At 40.9% G+C, this 26,670-nt stretch overlaps 1 long non-coding RNA gene across 1 annotated transcript; it reads left to right on the plus strand.

Moving 5' to 3' along the window:
- Positions 1 to 12,795: 12,795 nt before the first annotated feature.
- LOC118983211 (uncharacterized) lies at positions 12,796 to 22,172 on the plus strand. Its single transcript, XR_005065661.1, has 3 exons — positions 12,796 to 13,039; positions 20,093 to 20,236; positions 20,410 to 22,172. It is a non-coding gene; the product is annotated as an uncharacterized LOC118983211 (long non-coding RNA).
- The last annotated feature ends 4,498 nt before the right edge of the window (positions 22,173 to 26,670 follow it).

Below are 26,670 nucleotides of genomic sequence, written 5' to 3' on the forward strand. Positions count from 1 at the left end.
ACCTGGCCTATGTCATTGACCCTGGGCTGTCCAGTCATTGCTTTCCTGACTCCTGTTCCTCTCCTCAGAGGTCCATGGCTAAGGATACCTCCAAGTGATGAGCAGGGCCAGGCACCCCTTGAGCCAGAGGCTGAAACATACTCACATCTGCAGATGTTCCTCTCCCCTTTTCTTGTTCTGATTCCAACCATGCAAACAACCATCTCTAAGACAGGATTATGGGGACCATTAGCAGAGAAGTCAAACCTAGCTTCAGTGGGGCTTCCAACTCAAGCCTTTTCCCTTCTTCCCCTCCGGCCCCACCCTAGAGTGGTGCAACCCCACCCTACTGGGTCACCAGACTGGTGAAACCTGAACAGTTGGAGGCCAAAGAAAGCACTTAATGACAAGAGGGTGGGGAGGTGAGCAAGTGGAGGAGGGGTGGGGGCTTCGGGAAGGGACCTGGGTGGGGAGGAGAGCCAGGAGAGGAGTGGGGGTATTTTTTTCCCAACAACAGATGGATTTTATATTTCAATCTCAGCATTTTTATCATAGTGACATCCTATGAGGTTGATGTGAACGGGGCCCTGTATGCATTGTTATGCTATTTGGTTTTGATAAAAAGTGGCATTGTACAAGATGTTCCTTGGCCACGTAAAACCTCGCTGCCTAGCCAATGGTGGCACGAAGCCACACCACAAGTTGTGCAATGCCATGGCGGGGACAACAGAGCTGCTTCTCAGGGATTAGGGCTGGTATTTGCATTTGAACTTTAAGAAAGAGATTGAAGAAACAGGAGCAACAACAAGAAAGAGAAGGGGGAAAAAGAGGAATAAGAAGGAAGAAATAAAGGAATGTGGAAGGAATGAAAAAAATAAAGGCAGAAAAAAAGAGTGGGGAAGCCCCTCTTCTTAAAATAGGAAACAGCAAATAGATTCTGAAAGAGAAGAAATTTTTCTCTTTTGCTGCTTCCTTTCTCATCTACTTTTGTGCCAAAGTGTTTGTGTATCCGTAAATATAGTATTTTCTCTCCTGCTTTCCACTTAGGACTAGAAGTCAGAATGCCTGAGGTGCCTCTGTTGGTTTAGTAGGGTTACAATAGTCTAGCATTGCTTTCATTAGCTCCAAGGCCTGGACGTCTTTCCTCGCCTAAATCTACAGCTGGAACTCTGGGTGTCTGTGTGTCAGTGGCCTTGGTGAAGGGTGAGAACAGAAGGGAAAGACCGTTCTCTTCTCATCGCTTTCTTTTCATTTGGGCTCCTTAGAAGCTGAGTGAGCTGCCCAAGGCTCTTTGAGACATCTGTGAGGGGCCAAGGGGCACAGTGCGAGGGGCACTGCGCTGGAATCGGGGTGCATGCATCGAAGTATCATGCCGGGTGCTGAAGAGGTGAAAAAGCACCTAGCACACTTTAGGTATTTGATAATCCTTGGTTCCCTATTGACAGTTCATTTTACTAGAAAATTATGAGTCAGCAGCTCATAAAAATTTATTTCTTAATCCGTGACTCCTAACCTTGCACTTGAGCAATAAACTTGTAGAGAGTAAAAAAATCTGACCCCATTTCCACAGTGTTGGAATTTAAACAAATGACTTCTATCTTATGCTGTCTTTATGGATGGTGACCTGATTTAGAAAGAATATCAATCCAGTTGTGGTCAAGCCCTTCAAAACCCTGAAGAATCACATCTGGACTCATCAGCACAGCAGAGCAACGACCTGCCAATGTGAATGGCTGGCAGTTGAGTTGGGATGTAGTGTGTTGCTCTCTTGTTGTCGGTGACAATTATGCAGCATCTGATGTCCTCCCTTCCCGAGCAGACAAGCATTTACTTAACGAGAACCCATCTGGGACTTCCAGGTCCTTTTCTCATTGGGTCCACCACACTGCACTCGACACTCCTACCTCTGTGACCTGGGTGTGGTTTCCAGATTACACAAGGCTCTCACACATGCCCATACTCAGACCTTCATGCATGCTGTTGCTTCTGCGTGCAGTTCCCTTCTTTTTTTTTACATTTAATCTTTATTATATTTTTTCCATTACCATCTAGTCCCCTTATGTACCCTCCCCACAGCAATCACCATACTGTTGTCCATGTCGATGGGTTCCTTTTTTTTTTTTTTTTGCTCAATTCCTCCATCCCCTAACTTCCCTCCTGCCGCCAGCTGTTATTCTGCTTTCCATCTGTGAGTCCATCTTCATTTTCCTTGTTAGTTTAGTTTGTTCATTAGGTATGTGTGAAATCACATGGTATTCGTCTTTCTCTGAGTGGTTTATTTCACTTAGCATAATGTTCTCTAGGTCCATCCATACTGTTGCAAAGGGTAAAGTTTTCTTCTTTTTTACTGAGAAGTAGTATTCTATTGCGTAAATATCCCATAGTTGTTTCATCAACCTACTGATGGACACTTGGGCTACTTCCATATCGTAGCACTTGTAAATAATGCTACAATGAATGTAGGGATGATTGTGTTCTTTTGCATTAGTGTTTTGCATTCCTTCAGATGTATTTGCAGAAGTGGAATAGCTGGATCAAAGGGCATATCCATTTTAAATTTTTTGAGGTATCTCCATACTGCTTTCCACAGTGTCTGTGTTAGTTTGCACTCCCAGTAGCAATACAAAAGGGTTCCCCTTTCTCCATGTTCTTGCCAGCACTTGTTGTTTGTTAATTTATCGATGATAGCCATTCTGACAGGTGCGAGATGATATCTCATCGTGGTTTTGATTTGCATTGCTCTGGTGATTAGTGACATTGAGCATCTTTTCATATGTCTATGGGCCATCTGTATGTCCTCTTTGGGTAAGTGTCTTTTCAGCTCCTCTGCCAATTTTTTAATTGGGTTCTTTGTTCATTTGTTTGGTGTTGAGTTTTGTATGTGCTTTATACATTTTGGATATTAACCCCTTATCAGATGTATCAGTGAATATATTCTCTCATACCATGGATTGTCTTTGTATTTTGTGGATGATTTCCTTTGCTCTGCAAAAACTTTTTAGTTTGATGTAGTCCCATTCGTTTATTTATTTATTTTGTTTCCCTTGCCTGAGGAGATATATCTGATAAAATATTGCTACGAGCAATGTCCAAGATTTTGCTGCCTCTGTTTTCTTCCAGGATTTTTGTGGTTTTGAGTCTAACATTTAAGTCTCTGATCCATTTTGAATTTATTCTTGTGTGTGATTTAAGAAGGTGGTCTAGTTTCATTTTTCTGCATATTTTGATGAGCATCTACTCGCACTATTCTTTGGACCTCTAATGGTTTCTGACCAGACTATTCTCGTAGCCCTGTGACGCCTTCTGTTCACCTGAAACCTTTCTGAACTTAAAGGCAATATCTGGTTCATATCTTGGCGATTGTAAGTAATGCTGCGATGAACATAGAGGTACTTACGTTCTTTCAAATTAGTGTTTTGGATTCCTTGGGATATATTCTCAGAAATAGAATAGCTGGGTTGAAAGGCAGATGCATTTTTAATTTTTTGAGGTATGTTCATACTATTTTCCAAACTGGCTTCATCCAGTCTGCATTCCCACCAACAATGCAAAAGGGTTTCCCTTTCTCCACATCCAGTGGATAAAACAACCATGAGACATTGACACAGTTAAAATAATACTCAGGCATTAAAAAGAAAATTTTACCCTTTGCAACAGTATAGATGGACCTAGAGAACATTATGCTAAGTGAAATAAGCCAGTCAGAGAAAGGCAAATACCATATGATTTCACTCATATGTAGAATCTAATAAATAAACTGAATTACAAAGCAAAATAGAGAGAGACTCATAGATAGAGAGCAGGATGACAGACAAGGTTAGGAGGTGAGGGGATTAAGCAAAAAGGAAAAAGGAACTCAGCAACATGGACAACAGTATGGTGGTTGCAAGGAGACTGAATGGTAATGGGAAAAAATGACAAAAATTTTTAAAAATAAAGGTAATGTCTGGTTCATTTGTGTATCCCGAATACCTAGTGCTGTGCCCGGCACATGGAAGAGATAAAAAATGATTGTGGAATAAATAAATGAATGAATGAAGTGAATGATAGGGGTAAAGAAACCTTCAGAAAATCTATTGAGATATCTAAAAAAGCTAGAGGTCAATTTTAGCACTCAAAGCTATTCTTACCTTTGTTATAATTGCAAGTTTATTTAAACTGTCTTCTAACAAATAACCAGCACCTTTGCAGGCAGCAGTACCAGGTACATGGCACTGTGAATATACAAGTTCAAGACCAGCTGTGTTTTCTGAATAAATGGAACAAGAATACAAGATTTTAAGGTTAAATGGAAGTCTATTGTACTCAAAGGAGAAAAGTGAGGGAGGAAGGAAAAAGAAGATGTAGAAGAGAGGAGAGATCAAATTATTGGGCCAGGAACTGTATTAGGAGCTTTCACATGCAAAATTTCATTTGCTCTTCAAAGAATTTGTGGAGGTGGGTATTATCATCCCATTTTTACACATAAGAAATTCTGGTCCACAGAATATTTATAGCTGGTAGACATCGAAAACTGACAAAGCATGCCTGCCGCTCAATTCTAGGAGTTGTAGAATTCTAGAAGTTGTTAGAGTGTAGGGTTTAGCAGATCATCTGGTTTTGCTCCTTGGATTTGCAGATATGGAAACTAAAATTCAGAGATGTAGGAGTATTGCCCAAGGCCACCCTGTTGTTGGTGGCAGAAGTGAAATTCAACCTCAGGTTTCAAGATCTCATCTTCATGAGGTTGCAGGACAATAGTTTATAGACAAGTGCATATTGTTTCAAGCCCTTCCCTCTATGGTGTCTGGGTCAGGTTCATGTACTTAGAGTGGCTAACATCAGAGTGTGGAGACGAAAGCAATTTCAGAAATTTCAGAAATCAACTAGAGGCTGATTCCGGGAAAAGGAAGAAAGTAGCCTGCATTATAGGCCCAAGAATTTGTTTTCACCCTCTCAAATGAGTATTTATTCATGCACAGCCAGAAGACACTATAGATTAAACTGCCATTTTAATTCATTACCTGTCTTTATTTTTCACTTTGGTGTTAATGTGTTAGTCTTTTAACGGTGCATTCATTAGGCAGTATGGATGGGCCTGGAGAACATGATGCTAAGTAAAATAGGCCATTCAGAGAAAGATAAATACCGTATGATTTCACTCATATGTAGAATCTAATATACAAACTGAACTAACAAACAAAACAGAGATAGACTCATAGATAGAGAGCAAGATGACAGCTATGGCGGGTGGCTGGTATTGGGTGGAGGGATTGGGCAAAAAGGCGCAAGGACTCAGACGTGAGAACAGGGCGGTGATTGTGGGGGAAGGAGGTAGAAGGGAGACAAATTGTAACAAAAATACATAAAACAATAAGAAGAAATAAAAAAAATAAAAACGGTGCATTAAAAGATGATACGTTTTCCCCAATGAACTTAAATGTCCTTTGTCATCTTCCATTAAGTGACAAATAACACAACTTAAGAATACATGAAGAAATTTTCTTTTCCTCGTTTTCATGCTGCATTCTGCAGAATTCTTGTCAGCTTTCCAATATGTCTATCCTTGAACGAGCTAACGTGGGAACAACAACAAGTGCACATCTAGGCGGACTCTCTCCCAGATGCTGCTCCAAGTACCTTCTAGGTGTCATTTAATTCAATTTAATGGTGATGACCCATGAAATATTTCTTTTTCATACATTAGTTTTCTTGAGGTCTAATTTGGATACAGAGAATTGACACTTTATAGGTGTATACTATGGTGAGTTTTGACAAATACATAACCGCACCATAANAAAGGCGCAAGGACTCACAGAGAACAGGGCGGTGATTGTGGGGGAAGGAGGTAGAAGGGAGACAAATTGTAACAAAAATACATAAAACAATAAGAAGAAATAAAAAAATAAAAATGGTGCATTAAAAGATGATACGTTTTCCCCAATGAACTTAAATGTCCTTTGTCATCTTCCATTAAGTGACAAATAACACAGCTTAAGAATACATGAAGAAATTTTCTTTTCCTCGTTTTCATGCTGCATTCTGCAGAATTCTTGTCGGCTTTCCAATATGTCTATCCTTGAACGAGCTAACGTGGAAACAACAACAAGTGCACATCTAGGCGGACTCTCTCCCAGATGCTGCTCCAAGTACCTTCTAGGTGTCATTTAATTCAATTTAATGGTGATGACCCATGAAATATTTCTTTTTCATACATTAGTTTTCTTGAGGTCTAATTTGGATACAGAGAATTGACACTTTATAGGTGTATACTATGGTGAGTTTTGACAAATACATAACCGCACCATAACCAAATTATCAAATATTTTACATTACTTTTAAAAGTATGCTTACGCCCCCTTTCAATCAATGCTATCACCCCTCCACCCTCAGGCATCCAACTATTCCAGAATGTGTTATTAATGGAATCATAGTATATAGCTTTTTCTTGTTGTTGTTCTGGCTTCTTTCACTTAGCATGATGCTTGTGAGATTCACCCATGTTGAGAATTAATTACTTTTATTATCCTAGTTCGTATATGAAGGAACTAAATCCCAGGCTGGTTAAGTGACTCACTCAAGCTTCTAAATGGCAGAGCCGGAACTCCGAGCCAGCCAGCCTCATTCCAGGGCCTGTGCTTTCATTGAGCTCTCTACACCCATGCACTTGGGGCCAGGCTTCTGGTCCGAGCCCAGCCCATGTTGTAACACCCTGGGTGGGCTTGGTTAAATGTTTCACTTGTTTGGGTTGACCCCACTGAGCAATCATAATGCTGGTCTTACACATGGGCCCCCACCCTCCCAGATGTTGTAATAGAGCACAAAATTTTGTGGTTTTTTTTTTCATTTTCAGGTTTGACCAGAAAATGTTCCAGCATAAAGCTATAGCAAAACAATTGTCCAAATATAAAGAATAATGCACTATTCGCAGGCTCCCTAGAAAGTTGCTTTTGCCCCTGTCTTCTGACTCTCTGAATCTCAGGCCTTAGCTCTTGCTGCCACACAGCTGCAGTTGAATGTGCATTTACTGAATGGTAAGCTACTCCTATTTAGTCACTAGCTAGCTGAGTCCCTTGCTAGCTGGGTGACTTTGAAGAAATAACTTAGTCCCTTGAAGCCTCAGTCTCCTTCTCTACAGTATGGGGCTCAAAGCCTGCATTGACTACTATGTGAGATAATGTGTACAAAGCACAGCACCAAAAAAATCTAGCAATACCTCCTTTAATACTAGGCCCTTCTTATTTTTCTCCTGTCACAACTATCACCAGAATTGAATTAAAGTGATAGGTCTGATCATGTTTAGAAACAAACATAAAGAACTATGAGAATGTAAGGTTTAATACATATATTGACTGCCTACTATGTACCTGCACCAAGACTAGACTGGGATGCAGCAGTAAACCAACAGACTCATTTTAACAAGGGAGAAGATTATGCTGTTTTCTCGAGCTACTTCTTCCCACAAAATACCCCCCACCATATTGATTTTGTCAAATATGGATCAATAATTAGAATAATAATTGTTGGCATTTATCAAATCCTTTCTGGGTGCCAACTGTGGTGCTGAGCACTCTTTATATCCAATATATGTTACTTTATTTAATTCTCAATATAATCCTCTGAGACTCCAGAATTCCTGTTTTCCAGGGGAAGGAGAAGAAGCTCAGAGCATTGAGTGCCACTGCAGGTAAGTGACTGCTGGGGTCTGGAACCAGAGCCTCAGCTTTAGATTGCTGTATTCAGTGGTCTTGGATGATCTCCTATTCACCAGAAACTGCACAGCTAAAGCTGCTCACAGGGCTGCCATAATGCACAGCTCCCAGGACACACCATTGCCTTGGCTGCTTGGGTGAGTCACGTCCCCGGAGTGGGGCAGGACTTGGTGTACTAAGCCTGCAGGACAGCTCTGGATGCCAACCTGAAGGCAAGGGCTATCTCTGGCAAGCCAGTCATCAGAAAGGATGTGCTCAACACATAGTAGGTCCTTAATAAATAGTTGTTGAGTTCTTATAAATGAGCTTGGCCTTATGCTGATTCAAACTCTCACTCAAGAGTTTATAGTCTGAGACAAAGACATCTATGCTAGAGAGATAGGAAGACACACAATCAGTGTAGGAGCTGAAGTCACCAGTACAGCCTGAGCTCAATCAGCCTGTCGTTGTTCGGCTCACATTCCTGAGTTTGAGGAGATACGGAAGAAGGCACAAACTTACATGCTTCCTCTCAGTCACAGGAGGCTTCGTGGAGAAGGTGTGCTTCTCAGAGAGCTGTGGCAGTGGGAACAGGGAGGCACTAATGAAGCCAGAAAACTTTTTCATCACAGAAACTGCAGCATAAGCTTGTAGTCACATAAACACAGCAGCAAGTAATATGACAATTACGATCTGGCATTAAAGAACGATTGTCCAAGATTTTCTTTGAAACAGGAAGACTTTCTTTCTTAAGAGAGAGAAGAATAGAGAATTCTTCTACTATTCTTCAAATGACCTCCTGATTCCACTCTGCACAAGTAAATCTCTCATTATATTTATTTTTAAGTCAGAGATTCCCAGACTTTCTCAGTAAAGGCATCCTTAACGGTGTCCACATGGTTCTATTATTAATTGGTGAGGTTCATACAACTTAATAAGCATTTATGAGCTAATGACTTAGTAGTTATTAGAAAAAATAGCACACATACATCAAAGGAAAGAAAGCTTAATTCTTAAGTCACCACAATTACTTACTAATGAGATATATGTGCCCTTTAGGCATTGTACAACTTCTTGAATGGAGCTGTCAGAGTGAGTACTGCCACCCTAATTCCCTATTTCACAATGATTTACACAAAACTAAGAGCAGTATACAATCCAAAGTCTCCCACATGAAGGGGAAACCACAGAGATGGGGCGGGGGAACTGTCTTGACGTAACACCCAGAGGAAGGTAGTTGCAGGCATTAGTCCAGAACTCTGATCATCTAGACTTGGCCTTTTCCTTTTGTTTGCAAGATGGCTGCTACAATCCCAAAAATCAAGTGAGCAAAGCCAGGAAATATGGAGGAAAGGGGGGTGCCAACTTCATTTGATCTCTCCTAACAAGGAAGAAAAGCTATAGGAGAGAGTTTCCCACCCCAGAAGATGTCCCCCGGCAGATCTCCGGGGGTACATCTGCCCATCAGTGGCTACAAGGGAGACTGAGAAAGTCAGTGTTTAGCTGAGTACAAAGTGCAAACAGGGCTCAGTAGCAAGAAAGGAGGGGTGGGTGTTGGGTGGAAAAAACAACAGTATCTACCGTAGAGCCACATTTACTCAACCAAAGAGCAGCCGGACGAGAATTAATTCCTGCTCTCAACAACCTCAGGTCTCATTTGGAGACAAATGTGACCTCCAAAATTTTGACTACTACACAAAATGATACCCAGGTACATATTGCTGTAAAAGGGTATTTTATTTGCCTGGGAGGGCCAGAGAAAGTTCCGGGATGGAGCTGAGCACACTGTAAAAGAAAGGCATTCAGGAAGAGGAAGAGCAAGCGTGAGAGTCCAGAGGGTGAAGAAAACAGTGTTACCTGATTTGAATAGCACATAACCCAGTGTCTAGAGCACAAGATAAGTGGCAGGAGGGCCAGGAGGGTGAACAAGATACAGAACAGGGCATGAAGTCAGCTAGGGCTCTGTGTGCCCACCAGCTCTGTGAATAGTGTACAGTGGGTAGTGGATATCTACCATTTTTCCCCCTTGGTCCCACATGACTTCCTTTGCAGAAACACTCTTATACTCTATAGGTCTGCCAGTCCCATGGCCCAGCCTTCCATTTTCTGCCTGTGGACTCTAACAGGGATTGATGTGGATGTTGAACGAGAGGCGCCATCCTAGGGAAGAGATAAACCTGGAGCTGCCAGCAGCCATACTTTCCTCCTTCTGAGAGAGTTTGTCTAAGGAACGGGGCAGGGAAGAGGGGTGGGATCGGGGTGGGGAGCAGGGGTAGGCAGAGGGGAGGTGGGGGAGAGAGACTGATGAAATAACCCTGACATTCTGGATCCAACTGACCTAAAGCCATCCAGGAGTTACTTAAGCTAATAACATTTCTGTTTTTGTTTCACCATTTAAGCTAGTTTTTATTAAGCTAGTTTGAGTTGGGCTTCTACCACTTACAGTTAGAAGGGCCTTGGTAGAGGGGCTACAGTCTGGAGGCAGAAAAACCCATCAGGGGGCTCTCACCACGTTCTTATCTCACTCTTGGCTCCATGCTGGGCCTTCACAGGCTTTAGGACTCCCTAAAGTTGGCTGTTGAAGCACTGCTTCCCTGGACATTTCCACTGTCCCCACCTCTATCTCCATGTGCCATTTGAGAGAGGCATTGGTTCTCACCCAGCTGGCTGGATGGCACCTACTTCCTGTCCTGCAAATGGCTACCTTCCCAGGCTGTTATCTGACTCCACTATCAGCCAGTGGCATCCAAGAACACATCAGACTTCTAGGAAAAAAAGATGTTCTGCAAAAGCAAAAGCATGTGGCCAGAGCTGATGGTAACTCTAGAAGCCGTGGGCACAGTGAAGCCCTCAGCATTTCTCATGGCTTGTGGTATCAGGAGGCTGGCACGAGCTCTGGCTGTCGAGATAACCAGCCCACTGACAGGCATTTCAGAGCTGGTAACTCAGATCGTCAGAGGCTGTAGGGCTGACTGAGGCAGCACATACTGCATCCAAGGAGTTTCACCTTCAGGTTTTAGTGCTTCTTACATCCCAAACCAGCCATTTACTAGATGGATGAGCCTGCAAAAGTTATTTTACTTCTTTGAGTGTTCGCTTCCTCAGTTTTACATAGGCATGGTAACAGTGGTTGCTAACACACTGAGTGTCTACAATGTTCCAAGCACTCTAAGTGCTGTACATATAGTCACCTCTCTCTGCAAGGACTGGCTCTTTTTGAGATTTTAATGTGAGCCTGTCATTATTATTATCTGTGGCACTGTAGAGACCAGTGACTTCAATTTGATCTTTTAATGGATAGGGAAACTGATACTAAGAAGCAGTGAATGACTTGCTTAAAGTCATCCAGCATGATCAGGGACAGACTAAAATCTAGAACCCAAATCTCATCCAAATTAAGGTGCACACCCAAGAGCAACAAACATTGTAGGATACCTAGATATTATTTAACCTAGACTACATGTCTTCTATGAACCTACCTTCTATGAAGAAAAATTTTTAATTCTAATGAAAAACATCAAAACTAATCTGAATACATGGAGACTGGAGATATTCAATGTGCTTGAATGGCCAGTCTCATATTATAATGATAAAAATTATTCCCAGATTGATTCATAAATTAAATTGGATCAGATGCCAGTTGGGGTTTTTGAGGAACTTGAAAATTGCTGTCTAAAATGTCTTTGGGGGAAGAGAGAGCTATGAATAGCTAAGTTAACTTTAGAAGAGGGGGGAGAATATATCCCAAGGTGTTAGCAATAAAAACACTGGTGCAAGAATAGGTGAATAGATCCACTAAATGTTGTAGAGAGGCCAGAGTCAGACTCATGTTGTGTATGGAGCCCACTATATGTCAGAGGGGGCATTGCAGTTCTATGAGGAAATGCTGGTTTGTTTAGTAGATGGAGTAGGGCAGGGGTCCCCAATCTCTGGGCCATGGACTGGTACTGGTCCGATCCTGTTAGGAACTGGGCCCGCAGCAGGAGGTGAGCTTGAATGTAATGTACTTGAATCACCCCGAAACCATCCCTCTCCTCCCCCGCCGAGGAGGAGGAAAAACTGTCTTCAATGAAACTGGTCCCTGGTGCCAAAAATGCTGGGGACTGCTGGAAGAGAGGAAACTGCTTCACTATTTAGATACAAATAAAACAGGAACCCTACCTAAGAAGGTTCCAAATGAATTAAAGATCTAAATGTGAAAGACAAAATATCAAAAAATAAGGGGGAAAGTGAGACATATTCATGATTTAGGGATAGGAAAAGATTTTCTGGACAAAAATAGGGATTTCTTTCCAATAAAGAACATTATGGACAAAGTTGCTACACAGATGGCAGGAAAGCTAAGATTTTTGTAATATCTAAAATTGAAAGGCATTTATATGTGGCACTTATGATGCCCTGGTACTCAGCTAGAAGAGGAGAGCAATCCTGCAGAAATGGAAAGAGTACCTAATGGGTAACCACAGAAGAAGAAAACTTAAAAGTTAATAGACAAATGAAAAATGTTTAAAGTCATTAAAAATCAATACATGAAAATTGATGCAATAAAATATCCCTTTAAAACTGTTATATTGACCCTGGCTGGTGTAGCTCAGTGGATTGAGTGCAGGCCTGTGAACCAACAAAGGATCGCGGTTCGATTCCCAGTCAGGGCACATGCCTGGGTTGCAGGCCAGTTCCCAGCAGGGGACACAGGAGAGGCAACCATACATTGATGTTTCTCTCCCTCTCTCCTCCCCTTCCCCTCTAAAGATAATTTTTTTTAATTTTTAAAAAATAAATTAAATGAATTTAATTTAAAAAAACTGTTATGTTGAAAAATTAGAAACTGTGTTAGGCAAATGTTGGTTAGATATAGGGCTAAAGAAAGCCCCACATTCAATGAGCTACACTGATGAGACTGCATCTGGATTATTTAATCTGGGCTATTAAAGTAAGAATCTACATCCTCTATGGCCCACTAATCCCACTCCTGGGCATAAATTCCAAGGAAATTCTTACTGAGCTCTAAAAGAGGCAACATTGTTTGCAATTATTTAGTTTCCATCCCCAATGAAAGGACTGTACACCTTTACCCATCTCCGCATGATTTCCGGTGCCCGCCTGTAGGAGATTTTCTACTTTTCTGCCTCAAGTAAGGCTTGGCCATGTGATTTGCTTCAGTCCCAGATACAGGAGTAGAAGTGACGTATGCCAATTTGAGCAAAAGCTTCAAATGCTATTGCACGTTTACTCCAGCTCTCTTGCTCTTTTCTCTGTGACAGGGGTAGGGCTTGTCCCCTTTATAGGCTGTTCCTTCAGCCTGGATCCTGGGAGCACCCAAAACTGGAAGGAGCCTGTTACGAGCAGTTGTAACATGCAGCATAAACAAGAAAGGAATCTTTGCGGTTGTAAGTCGCTGGGCATTTTGTTTTGCATATACTATTGCAAAAAACTGACTGATACAGGAATGTATGAAGTAATTGTTCATTGCAGTGCTTTTCATGGGGGCAGACAGTTGGGGGAGGCACGGTGTCCACCAGTGATAAGATGATCATACATGCGAAAGATGACATACGTTCACACAAAAATATGGGTGAACCTTAAAAATGCAGTGTCTAGTGAAAACATTAAGAAATAGAATCAGATATATGATCAATTAACATAAAAACCACAAAGTACAATACCTATTTTTGTAGTAATACATACCTATACAAAGAATAAGATGTTGGCATGATTGTCTATGGAATGAGAGAAGAATGGGAATGAGATATGAAGTTAAGTAAAGCTTTTAAATGTCCAATCAATTTAAAATTTTAAAGATCCATTTGAGAAAAAGAAAGAAGGAAAAGGGATCCACAGCTCCTGACAACCTGTTTGCTTTTTTTGCTTTCATACCTCATTGCCTCTGCCTTATTCACACTCCCAGAATAACAATAACCCTTCAATCATAAATTGTTTCATATACTTTAACTATACTATTTCCTCTGACCCCTGAAATAACCCTATAATATAAGGAACGTAGAAACTCCATTATTTTTTATTTCATTAACCCATTCTATATTTTATTGATTATGCTATTACAGCTGTGCTATTTTCTTCTCCCCTATGCTCCCCTCTGCCCTAGACCCCCCATCCCGCCTGCATCCCCCCACCTTAGTTTATGTCCATGGATCGTACATACAAGTTCTTTGGCTTCTTTATTTCCTGTACTGCTCTTAACCTCCTCTTGTCTATTTTGTACCTACAATTTATGCTACTTATTCCCTGTACCTTTTCCCCCATTCTCCTCCCTCCCCATCCCCACCGCTCACCCTCCATGTGATCTCTATTTCTGTGAATCTGTTCCTGTTCTACTTATTTGGTTAGTTCATTTTTGTTTTTTCAGGTTCAGTTGTTGGTAGTTGTGAGTTTGTTGTCATTTTACTGTTCGTATTTTTTATCTTCTTTTTCTTAGATAAGTGTCTTTAATATTTCATATAATAAGGGCTTGGGGATGATGAAGTTACTCCTTTAACTTGAGCGTATCTGGGAAGCACTTTATCTGCCCTTCCATTCTAAATGATAGCTTTGCTGGATAGAGTAATCTTGGATGGAGGTCCTTGCTTTTTGTGACTTTGAATACTTCTTTTCAGCCCCTTCTTGCCTGTAAGGTCTCTTTTGAGAATTCAGCTGATAGTCTAATGGGAACTCCTTTGTAGGTAACTCTCTCTTTCTTTCTTGCTGCTTTTAAGATTCTCCCTTTAATTTTAATCTTGGGTAATGTAATTATGATGTGCCTTGGTGTGTGCTTTCTTGGGTCCAACTTCTTTGGGATTCTCTGAGCTTCCTGGAAGTCTATTTTCTTTGCCAGATTAGGGAAGTTCTCCTTCATTATTTGTTCAAATGTGTTTTCAATTTCTTGCTCTAACTCTTCTTCTTCTGGCACCCCTATGGTTCAGATGTTGGAACATTTAAAGTTGTCCCAGAGGTTCCTAAGCCTCTCCTCATTTTTTTAAAACTCTTGTTTCTTTATTCTGTTCTGGTTGACTGTTTATTTTTACCTTCTGCTCCAAACCGTTAATTTGAGTCCCAGTTTTCTTTCCTTCACTGTTGGTTCCCTCTACATTTTCCTTTATTTCACTTTTCATAGCCTTCACTTTTTCCTCTATTTTGTGACCATACTCAACCAATTCTGTGAGCATCTTAATTAGCAGTGTTTTGAGCTGTGCATCTGATAGGTTGACTACCTCTTCATTGCTTAATTGCATTTTTTCTGGAGCTTTGATCTCTTCTTTTGTTTCAGCCACATTTTTTTGGTCTCAGTGTGCCTATTAAGTAAGGGGTGGATACTTAGGTATTCACCAGGGTGGGGCAACCCACATACAACCCATGACATTGTTGTACTATATGTGGGAGAGGGGTCAAAGAGGGAACAATGCTGCTTGCTCTGCTCTTGGTCAGCTTTCAGTCACTTCCCCTACTTCCCACAAGCAAATTGGGCCCTTCTAGTGCTGATTCCCAGGTGAGTGGTTTTGTGTACATTCTAGGAACCTGTGGGTTTCTCCAATGAACTCTCCTGTGAGGCTGGGAGTTTCTCCTGCTGCCGCCTCAACCCCCACATGTGTTTTCAGTCGGAAGCTTTGAGGCTTTATTTCCCTGCACTGGAACCCTTGGTTGCACCATCTGTCTCGCTCCACGGTTGTTCCTCCCGGTTTATCCACACGCAGATGTGGGGCTGCCTACTCCATCAGCAACCACCTCACCCACTCTCCCAGCTGCCGCCTTGCCTGTCTGCCCTGGCTGCCTGTCTCAGACTCTCCTACCAGTTTGGATAAAAGTTTCTTCTTTAACTCTTTGGTTGCCAGACTTCCATACAGTTCAATTTTCTGGCAGTTCTGGTTATTTTTGTTTTTAAATTTGTTGTGGTTTTTTTGGTTGTGCAAGGAGGCAACATGTACCTACTTATTCCTCCATCTTGGCTGGAAGTGGAACTCCATTCTCATTTAACTAATTTTAAAATAAGATCAGGGTGCCCGCTGGTTTTGCTGGTAAGAGCTTAATAGTGGCTCACTCTGATATAGCACGTAGTATGAGACAGGCGTTTTTCTGGGCATCTTCTAGGTATTAACACACTAAATCTCACAACAACACCAAGCGTGGGCCTCCTATTATCATCATTTCCGTTTTAGAGCAGTGGAACCCAGGCACAGCGGGGTGACGTGCCATGCAGATAGCACCTAGTGGGTCTAGGATTTAAGCCTGGACATTCTGACTCTAGGGTTAAGGGGACCACACGTTTTAAAGCTCAGATAGGGACAGTTTTGAGAGTGAAAGGTGTGTCCATAATAACGAGTCCGAGATTACATTCCCGGGACAGTCAGGACACAGGGTACACGCCAAATCCAAGCTTCTAGGCACTCGGCAGTGCTGCTGCTCCAAGGGAAGCCCGGGGCCCTGAACCCACAGGCCACCGTCCCTTTCACTGCTGCACGGCTGTTTCAAACCCATCTTGCCAACTCCCGGAAGGAAATAGCCGCAGAAACGGGCTCACTGGGTCGTTAGAACACAAAAATTGGCAACGCCATCTTGTTTCAGAGCTGAACGCTGGTCGAGTTTGGCCTTGGGGAACTTGGGTGGGAGCTGTCATTAGCAGGAGGATAAAGCTTTAGTCAAGTGTTGGATCCATATAAAAAAAAAAAAAGGATAAAGAACATGGAGATGTGAGCCCTGTTTCCTGAGCTGGGGCTGAATTGGCTGGTCGATAGCAATCGCTTTCTTCTAGCACCGTTTGCTCTGCCTCTGCAAAATGGAGATGTTTCTATCATTTCTTTCCCACCTAACTACCTCTGGAAGAATTAATAGTCACACCGTGATGACTACATTAAACTGATACTTAGAAAGTAGCAGCATTTACTCACTGCCTTATATCCATGACCTCGNGCTGTCATTAGCAGGAGGATAAAGCTTTAGTCAAGTGTTGGATCCATATAAAAAAAAAAAGGATAAAGAACATGGAGATGTGAGCCCTGTTTCCTGAGCTGGGGCTGAATTGGCTGGTCGATAGCAATCGCTTTCTTCTAGCACAGTTTGCTCTGCCTCTGCAAAATGGAGATGTTTCTATCATTTCTTTCCCACCTAACTACCTCTGGAAGAATTAATAGTCACACCGTGATGACTACATTAAACTGATACTTAGAAAGTAGCAGCATTTACTCACTGCCTTATATCCATGACCTCGTTTATTCCTCACAATAGCCCAACAAAGCTATTTATTATTGTCATTATTATTATTATTATTTCCATCTTAAAAATGAGTAAACTGAGGCTAAAATGTTCAATTGCTTAATGAAAGTTATACATTTTGTAGTCAATTCAGGTCTATCTGCCTTAGAGCCTAGACTACAGGATCTACACTAGTTCCCTGGGTGAACTTAGTTCAACAGTTCTCCCTTATTGCACGGAATGATGTCTGGTAGACAAAACAGAGTCAACATTCCTCACTCCAACCCGTCTATGGACAGGAAGTATGATGTCTCCTAAGATGAGCTTCATTTCTCCTTGGTTTTAGAGAAATCTGTACACTCTCAGACTTGGAAAGAAATATTTGTTCATTGGAATAAAGGGAGAACCTTTTCAATATTTTTTAATATAGAAAGAATTGGGGTGAATAAGGTAACAGGAAAGGAAAGTCTACTCTCAGGAGGGAAGACAAGAAGGTACCATGATGTAGAGAAATTGAGTCATCACAACTGGCATAACATCAATGCCCCATGCTCATGAGAAAAGCTCCCCCGCTCTATAACTGTGTAGCAATCAACTCTGGCAGCCTGGACCCCCTTGGGCATGCTCATCAAATTACTAAAATTAAGAACAACTTCTTGTTGGCAAGTCCAAGGACTCGCACAACTTCAGTCTGAACCCTGAAGCTCAACAGTCTTTGTTAACATGGTTTAGCTTTTGAAGATGGATTAAAATGAAAGGATTTTATGTTGGTGTTAAAAGCACCTTAGGAGATACCTTTTCCTGTGCCAGGCAGTCATGGTCTCTCTCCCTCATCTACTGCTTCTAGGATAATCCAAAGGGACCCAGTGTGCCCTCGACTGTGTGTGATGTAGTGCAGAATCACAAAATAGTGTTTACTTCCATACGATTTGCAACGGAGAGAGATCTTTGACTCTTTGACGCTTTACTTACCTTATCATTTTTAAACTTAAATCCAAGCCTTAAAAGCCGAGAGATGGAGAAAGTGATGAGGGAGTTTTTTTCTGTCGCCCCCATCAAAGACAGCTGAATGACTTAACCCCTTTGGAATGTGGTATCCCATCTCCTGCTTCAACTAGAGAAGAAAAATTTGAGACAGAGACTTTTTTTCTTTAAGACAAAGAAAAATTCAGAGAAAACCACTTTGAGACTCCTTCAGTTGCTTTGGGGTAAATAAGATTAGCTTTTCCTAATAGCAATTTTTGGCACAGTTCCTCAGCTAACCTAACTAAATTGAATAAATAGCTCAATGATGTGGTAAGGTGGGGGTAAAGTCATGGTGGCTAGAAACTATTTGGCAGCTGCCAAAAGAAACACACAAATTTATAAAGGCAGTTCTGACCCTGAGCCTTATAGGTAGAACAAAATTATTATTCCTTTTCATGCAGCTTAACTTTCATAATACTCTTCAATGTTGGGAGATTAGCTTGGCCAATGTCCAAGAAAACAGAAGAACAGAGCCAGCTTTTAAGGTATTACAATTCCCAAAAAGTAAAACAGAGAATGGGTTAGATCCCAGGGGAAGAAATAGCCCAGCAAAAATACTGCATCACTGATGCACTGACTCCAAGGACAAGCAAGTGTTTTCTCTGTGAAGCATCTACTTAGTGCCAACTTTCTGAAGAAAAGACCATTGGAAAGTGCACTTAGATTCTAATTTGGGAGCCAATTACTGAGGACCTTACTGATTGGAGGAACTTCCCTCAAGGCACAAGCACCCTGTCTCCTATTTTCTTCTTCATTTGAGTACTAATATATCAAGCACATGGGATAAGAGGACTTTATAAAAATCCGGCCTCAGATTCTAAGGATGGAGCAAGACAATATGTTAAAATATATTATCATGTCATATTTCTACTTCCTGAAGCATAGGTCACTTATTGTTTAAAAAAGATTGGGCAAAAATGGCAGCAACAGCAACGACTTATATCTATTGAGTCTTTTCTAAGTGCCACTAAATACCTATTATCTCATTTAATCACCTCAGCAACCTTAAGAGAAGAGCACAATTATTGTCTTCATTTTACTAACCGGGAAACTGAGGCACAGACAGGTTAAGTAACTTATCCAAGATCAAAGAGCTAGGAAATGTGGACCCCTGAGATTCAATGCTTAGCTCTTGCCTTCCAAACTAGGCACATCTCAGAGAAAAGGATTATGAAGACAAACGCATTTGATTTCCCAGTGTTTGGCTTTTTAAAAAATGGTTTGTTGAATTATAACGTTCATAGGTGCCAGTGTGCACAAATCAACTGTGCAGATCAATGAAGTTTTGCAAGTGAACAGTCTTGTGTAATCGTTACCCAGGTCTAGAAATGACATTGCCAACATCCAGAAATTCCCCTGGGGTCCCCTCTCAATTTTACCACCCCTCACAAGACTATTTTGACTTTTAAAAACAATCAATTTACTTTTGCATGCCTTTAAGCTTTCTATAATTACAATCATACCCTATGTACTTGTGGTGTGTTGGCTTCTTTCACTCAAATTTTTATTGTGAGATTCATTCATACCATTGTGTTGTCTCAATGATACATGGTGTGCTATACACGTGTACCAAACTGTATTTATTCATTTTACTATTGGTTGGTATTTAGATCATTTCCAAGTTCATTTCTTTTTCCAAATTAATTCTTCCAAAATTCTTCTTTGGCTTTTTATTCCTGCACATGTTTGTGGAAAGCTTCCTTCCTTCCTTCCTTCCTTCCTTCCTTCCTTCCTTCCTTCCTTCCTTCCTTCTTTCCTTCCATAGTGGGTATGAAGCTTAAACTATAAGAATCAATGTTAGAATAAAACTCAAATTTGGTATCTATAAAAACAGAAGGTAATATAAGTGGAACCTAATCACCAAAACAAACAAGCAAGCAAAATATAACTAGAGACATTGAAATTAAGAACAAACTGGCAGTAACCAGAGGAGGAGGGGATAATGGGGGTTAAAATTGGGGAAGAGTTTTCAGGAACATCTATAAAGGACACATGGACAAAACCGAAGGGGTGTAGGACCAAGGGTGGGAGGTAGAGATGGCTGGGGTGGGATAGTGGAGGGGAGGAATGGAGACAACTGTAACAACTTTAACAACAATAAAAAAAATAAAAATAAAAAAAACAAAGGTGAAATTATTGGGTAATCTAAGTTCTGAGGGTTCTATAAATTTAAAAACAATGGTGGTCATTAAGCTTTTGTGAGTGTCTAGTGGAAATTATAATAAAACACACAGATTAATGGAAATGTCACTTGTATTTGGAGATCAAGAGACTGCAAATGATAGAAACCTCATTCAACTTGCTAAAGCAAAGAAGCTAATGGTTCCCATGTCTAAGTAGTATAAAGACAGGCTGTCTTCAAACCCATCAAAATCCGGGTAATCAAATGGTACTCCCAGGGCTCCATCATAGGGTGGCGGACCATTCTAGTTAGTCTGGCACACTGAAGGTCCTCATCTCGGGAAATCCCTCTGTCTTGGGAAAACTGGGACATCTGGTCACTATTCCCCTCTCTTCATCTCTCTGTATTGGTTGTTTGTTTTATTCTCAGGTAGGCTGTCTTCACCTGGTAGCAAAGATGACCACTGGCAGCCCTCACCTTGCACGATCCTTACAACTGGTAACATCAGAAAAGAAAGAGTAAGGGCAGTCTAAGAGTTCCAACAACTTCCTGGGAACCACTTGGACTGACGTGAGTTGAATGACCTTCTGGCTTCTCCAAATCAATTATTGGGCCAGAGGCATCAGGTCTTGGGTTAACCAGCCTGAGTTACATGGCCTTCCTGGTGCGAGCAGAAGTGAACAATGTTTTCACTACCTATTACATAGGATGAAGTCATTTCCAGAAAGAAAGGTGCTGGAAAGACAAAATGAAGACATATTTATTATACTGAGCTATTTACTGAATATGCACATCTTACTAACTGTGGGATTTCGTTCAAGTCTTTGGTGAAATGACAGTTTCTCAGTGAAGCATTCACCGAAAGCCTGATTGAAAATTGAAGCTAACCACACCCAAATCTATTCTTCTTCCCAGTTTTATGTTTTCTCAATAGCAGCAATTTCTGCCCCATGACATACTATCTAGTCTACTTATTTATTTGTTTATTGAATTCCCCAAGAGAGTGTAAGCTGTAAGCTCCATGAAGGGAGGGATCTTGGAGGACTTTGTTCATTGTTCATGCCCAGAAAGCAGGGCTTGGCTCCTAATACATGGTCAGGAAATGGTTGTTATGTGAGTGAATGAAATTAATTTATATACGTAAAGGATTTAGAAAAGTATCCAGCACATATTCAGCATTGAGAAATGTTAGTTTTTACTATTTCCATTACTAGTTTTGGAATTCAACAAAGTAGAAATATGTGCTCTAAATTTCTAATATTAAAACAACAAAAATGGGAAATTCTTTTCATGATTTTTACAAAATAAGGCCAACTCTGTTCCTATTCTGTTCCAGTGGCTCATATTCTCATCTCTTCAACGCCCAGATCACTTTATTCTTACTTAGCCTGGATTTCTGCTGTGTATGGTCATTAGAGAAGGCAGGTTTCTAGGTAAATATATAGTGAAACTCTATAAAGGAAATAATGGCTTTTTTGTTTTTTTGGTTATGAGGATTAAGGGCATTGATTGATTACCCATAAATAAATTTTGAAAAGAAAAATGGCTCCAGATTTTGTCTGTGCCCTTCCATGTGTGCTAACCTCAGGACACATTAGGAACCAGATAAACGGAGTCATGCACTCTATGCTAAATGGACTTGACCCCTCCTTCTAAACTTTACCTTCACCCAGTGTCTTCCTGGTTGGCTAGTGATTCTCAGGTGCCATGTGACTCCTGCTTTATATCCCAGTGGGCTCTTTAGAAGTTCAAAATAGCCTTTCTTTCACTATGAACACCTCCCCCAAAAGCAAACATGGTAAGAAGTCAGGCTGTCAAAGCTTTGTGTCCTCACCCACCACTTTAAAAGTTAGCAAACTGCTTCATGGGTGTGATCTTTGCCAGCTTGTCCAGAAGTAGACAGGGACAAGTGAGGTAATTAGGGAGAGATCCAAAGGCTTTTAACATTGATTTTTTTTTCAAAAATGTTGCTTAACATGCAGTAGGAATATCGGGGAGAGGTCCTTAGTGTAGAGGAAGTGCCCATGACTCAGAAATGGGGTGGGGAGCGGCATGACAGTTGGCGGTCATTTAAAGAAAAGAACTGCTCCTCAGAAGCAACACTGAGTAAGGCGGCCCAGAGTGGTACCCTGTGAACGGCATCACTGGGCTCCCTGGGATGCGAACCTCACTGCCTCGCTGCACCGCCATGGCATACCATCCTGGTAGATGTCTCAAGGATGCAACGGAGGCCAGACTCTATTTGTCTTGTCTTTGTTCAGCCTGTTTAGACTCTTGTCCATCTCCTATAGAGGACCTCCTCTGTGGGAAGTAAGACCGGATCCAGGAATAAGAAGGGGCACTTTTTATCCCAGGGAGAGTTATTCTGTAGAGGCAGTGCCCCACTGTGGGAATACGGAAAGCAAGAGATGACTCAAATACTCATTTCTTATTCACACATATTTGCAGAGCTGGGTTAGTGCTGGAGATAAAAATAACAGTAACAATAATAAAATAATGACTATATGTGCCATTAGATGTGCCACAGTACTGGACCATGTCAAGTACCTTCCTTGGTTAGTTTATTTGTTACAACAATCTTATGAGGTAGGAACATTATTTAGATTACACAACGGAAAAAAAAAAAAACCTGAGGCTTGAAGAGGTCAAGTAACTAGCCCAAAGTCACATACCCAGTGAGGGTGGAAATGGGATTAAAATCTAAGACTGTGGAGCTCCAGACCGTTATGCTTCTAACCACCATAAAGATTTGAGTGCATCCTGATACTCATAAGGTTCACAGTCTAGTGGGAAAGATGGACAAATAAACATGAGAGATGGTGACTGCTAAAGAAAGGGTCAATTAATTTAAGCCACAGTGCAGTGATTCCCATAGCATGAAAATTAGTGTCTGAAGCTTTGAATTATTAACTACACATTCTTTATATCCTCTACAACAGGGGTCCTAAACCTTGACGCTATTGACACTTTGGTCCAGATAATTCTTTATTGTAGGGACTACCCTGTGCATCATAGAATGTTCAGCAGAATTCCTGGCTTCTACCCACTAAATGCTGGTAACACACGTCCCTGGTTCTGATAACCAAAAGTGTCCTCAGGTATTGCCAAATGTCCTCCAGGGAACAAAATTATCCTGAGTTGGGAATCACTCCTCTGCAAGATTTCAGGTTTTAAAGGGCAAGAATTGTATTTCATTTATCATTTTATTCTTCTACCATTCACTGCAATATACACGTGTTTATAGAACACATTCTTTTTAAGCGCCCATGGAACATTCTCCAGGATAGAACATAAAAAAGTCTTAATAAATGTAAAAGAATCAAAATCATCACATGTATGTTTTCTGGCCATACTGGAACTAAATTATAAATCAACAACAGAAAAAGAGTAGACATTTCTAACTATTGAAAATTAACCCATTTATAAATATCCTATGATGTAAGAAGAAATCATAGAGGAAATTAGAAAATATCTTTAACTGAAAGAAAGTGAAAACATATTAAATTTAATGGTAGGCAGCTAAAGCGGTGCTGAGAGAAAAATCTGTAGATATAAATACTTGTATTCTAAGAAAAAGAGATTAATAATCAATAATCTAAGCTTCTACCCCCCAAAACAAAGAAAGGAGAATAAATTAAATCCACGGTAAATTGAAGGAAGGAAAAATAAAGATTAAAGTGGCAATCAAAATATAAAGGAGAAAAATATCAATCACACTGAAAGTTGATTTTTTCCAAGATCAACAAAATTAATAAACCTTAAGCTAGGTTTAGCAAGAATAAAAATGGAGAAGACAACCAAGTATTGAAATCAGGAATAAAATCACTACACCAAAGTCATGAGGATATAAAGCATAACATAAGGAATATAGTCAATTATATTGCAATAACCATGTATGGTGCCAGGTGGGTACTCGACTGTATCGGGGGAATCACTTCATAAGTTGTCTAAGTGTTTAACTACTATGCTGTACTCCTGAAACTAATATAATATTGAATGTTAACTGTAATTGAAAAAAATTAAAATAAAAAAAAGTATACTTAAACTATATAAAAGTGTAAAAATCACTATAGAACCTACAGAAATTAAAATATTATAAGGGATACTATGAAGAACTTTATGTAAATAAATTGAACAACTTATGAGAAATAGGCAAATTCTTAGAAAAATATCCTATGGTGTAATTTGATAAATTATCAAAACTTATTCAAGAAGAAATACTAAATCTAAATACTAGCAATGAACATTCTAAATGTAAGATTAAGAAAGTAATTCAATTCATAACAGCATCAAAAATAATAAAATACTTAGGTATAATTTAACATAAGCAGTGAAGACACTCAAACCAACAAAATATTGTTGAGAGAAGGTAGATAGTTAAATAAATGGACCACACCCTTCTCACAGATTGGAGGTACCAATATTGTCAATTCTTTCCAAATAAATGAATAGATTCAACACCAACTCCCAGCAGGCTTGTTTGTATAAATTGAGAAGCTGATTCAAAATTAATAAGGAAATGCAAAGAACACAGAAGAGCCAAAATAGTTTTGCAAAAGAAGGACCAAGTCGGGTGTTTTGTGCTACTCGACTTCAAGATTTGCTCTGCAGACTTCTCTGCTGCGCTGCTACTCACCTGCAAAGTGAGGCTGAGGGTATCCCAACCTCAGAGGGTCATTATGAGGGTTAAGTTAATAACCATAAATAAAATGCTTGAAATTGTACTATGTAATTGTTTATTTAAAAGTTGTACATGTTCGAATTGATTTCAGACAGAAGTTTCCCGTGAGACAGAGATGTCAGAGTGAGGTACAGATGTTTGCTTCTGACTTTCAGTGTTGGGCGTTCTTCACCCAGCCAGACAGCATCTCCAAAGCTCTGTTCCGAAGGAACCCAGAGCTCCAGTGCATGGTGTGTGTGTGTGTGTGTGTGTGTTCAAATGGAAAAGACAGCAAATAAGTAAGCGTGCAACGAACAAGATAATCCCGATAATGGTGTCAGGAAATAGACAAAACAGAGTAACATGATAACCAAGGGAGTCTGGTCCTGTTGAATTGTTGGCTGCCTCTGTTCCCCCCCTCTAAGTTCTACCCAATCCCAATTTACAGCCCCAACCACCCCAAGGCTTGACAACCAGGGCCAAATCATTGCGCACGTGAAGTCCACATTGCCACACTTGATTTGGTCCACTTCTAAGCGTCAAATGGGCCAGTTTCCTACATCCTGTGCTTGTCTTTATTTAAAAGCCCTAAATGACTATTCCAAATGACAGCCCTGTGAAAAATTTTCCATGAACTTGAGGATAAAACCTTCCTTTATTTAATTTCACCTTAATTGCATCAATTAGGCTTCTTTCATGTTTGCTCAACAAACTCTTTTGTTTGTATCACTCAGCCCTGAGCAACAGCTGCCAAATGGAGTCTTTGTTCTGAGGGCCTTTTCTAATGGTCTTCACACCAGTCCTGTTTGTTCTCCTTAGTGGCAGCACCTAACAACCCCAGTAGGTGTGGCCGCCAAGCCTCTGAGGGCAAACTCAGTTGCCAGCTGCCACTTACCCCCTACTCAGTTCCAGGAATGGAGAACCATGCCTCTCTCCTCCCATTTGGAAGGGAACTAGTTTGGTTGTGGGGGAGACGTGTCAGAAGCTCTCAGATAACTTGCATTTTGCTCATATTCTCGTTCTATGACACCCCTGCCCATCACCCTCACCCCCACCCCCCTGCCTCAAGTCACTTTTGCTCTTTAAGGCTACAGAGCGCTTACAGTTTCCCTTCCAACCTCCAGTCTCATGCCACTACATCCCATTCTCTGTACCTGTCAGGGGTGAATAATTCTAGGGCAAATCTGACCATAGCACTATATTAACTTCATCTCATGGCTCAAAACCTCCCATGGCTCCTCACAGAATTCAGGGCAAATTACTCGCTCCTTAGCTTGCTGCTTCAAGTCTTTCGGGCTCAGTTCTCTAATCCCAGCTCCTTCAACCCCTGAAACACACTGAGGAAGCTTTTCTCCAAGATGACTCCTGTCAAATTTCTCCTTTCTTTTTATATGCCAGCCCTTGCCCCTTTAAGCAAAGGGGCTATTTCTGCCCTCCTCTTGGATCTTGGCTGGTTGTAGTGAGTTTACCTGATCATTAGAATACATCAGAAGAATGTATGTTTTGAAACTTTCAAAGTTAGATGGTAAAAAACTTTGAAGCTCCCATTTGAGCCTTTTAATGCTCACTTTTGGAATATTTGCTCTGGGGGAAGCTCTGGCTGCCAAGTAAGAAGCCCAATTACTCCGAGTCTGCCATATTGTGAGATGCACAGATCACATGGACACCATGTGGACAGGGAGAGAAGGCAAGGAACACAAGGTACCAGAGATGTCAATGAAGACGCCATCTTGAGACCATCGGCACCAGTTGGCCCACCTGGCACCAAGTGAATGAGAGGTGAACCATCCAGCCAAGCCCTTCGACCTTCCTTATCCTCAAAATTACAATAGAAACAGAATGATTGATTTCAGCCACGACAGTTGGGGGTAATTTTTTATGTAGCAATAGACAACCAGAAATTCACTTCTACAGACAATTCATTCAAACCTTCTTAAAGTCCACTCAAGGATGCATGATCCCATCCACTGTCCTTGTACCTGTTACTTTCTCTATATGACAGAGAGAAAATTAAACACCCTTCCCACACC

Source organism: Sturnira hondurensis, unplaced genomic scaffold (genome assembly GCF_014824575.4).
Source record: "Sturnira hondurensis isolate 20B ecotype Veracruz unplaced genomic scaffold, ASM1482457v3 Scaffold0002638, whole genome shotgun sequence".
In the NCBI taxonomy this organism is placed as follows: Eukaryota; Metazoa; Chordata; class Mammalia; order Chiroptera; family Phyllostomidae; genus Sturnira; species Sturnira hondurensis.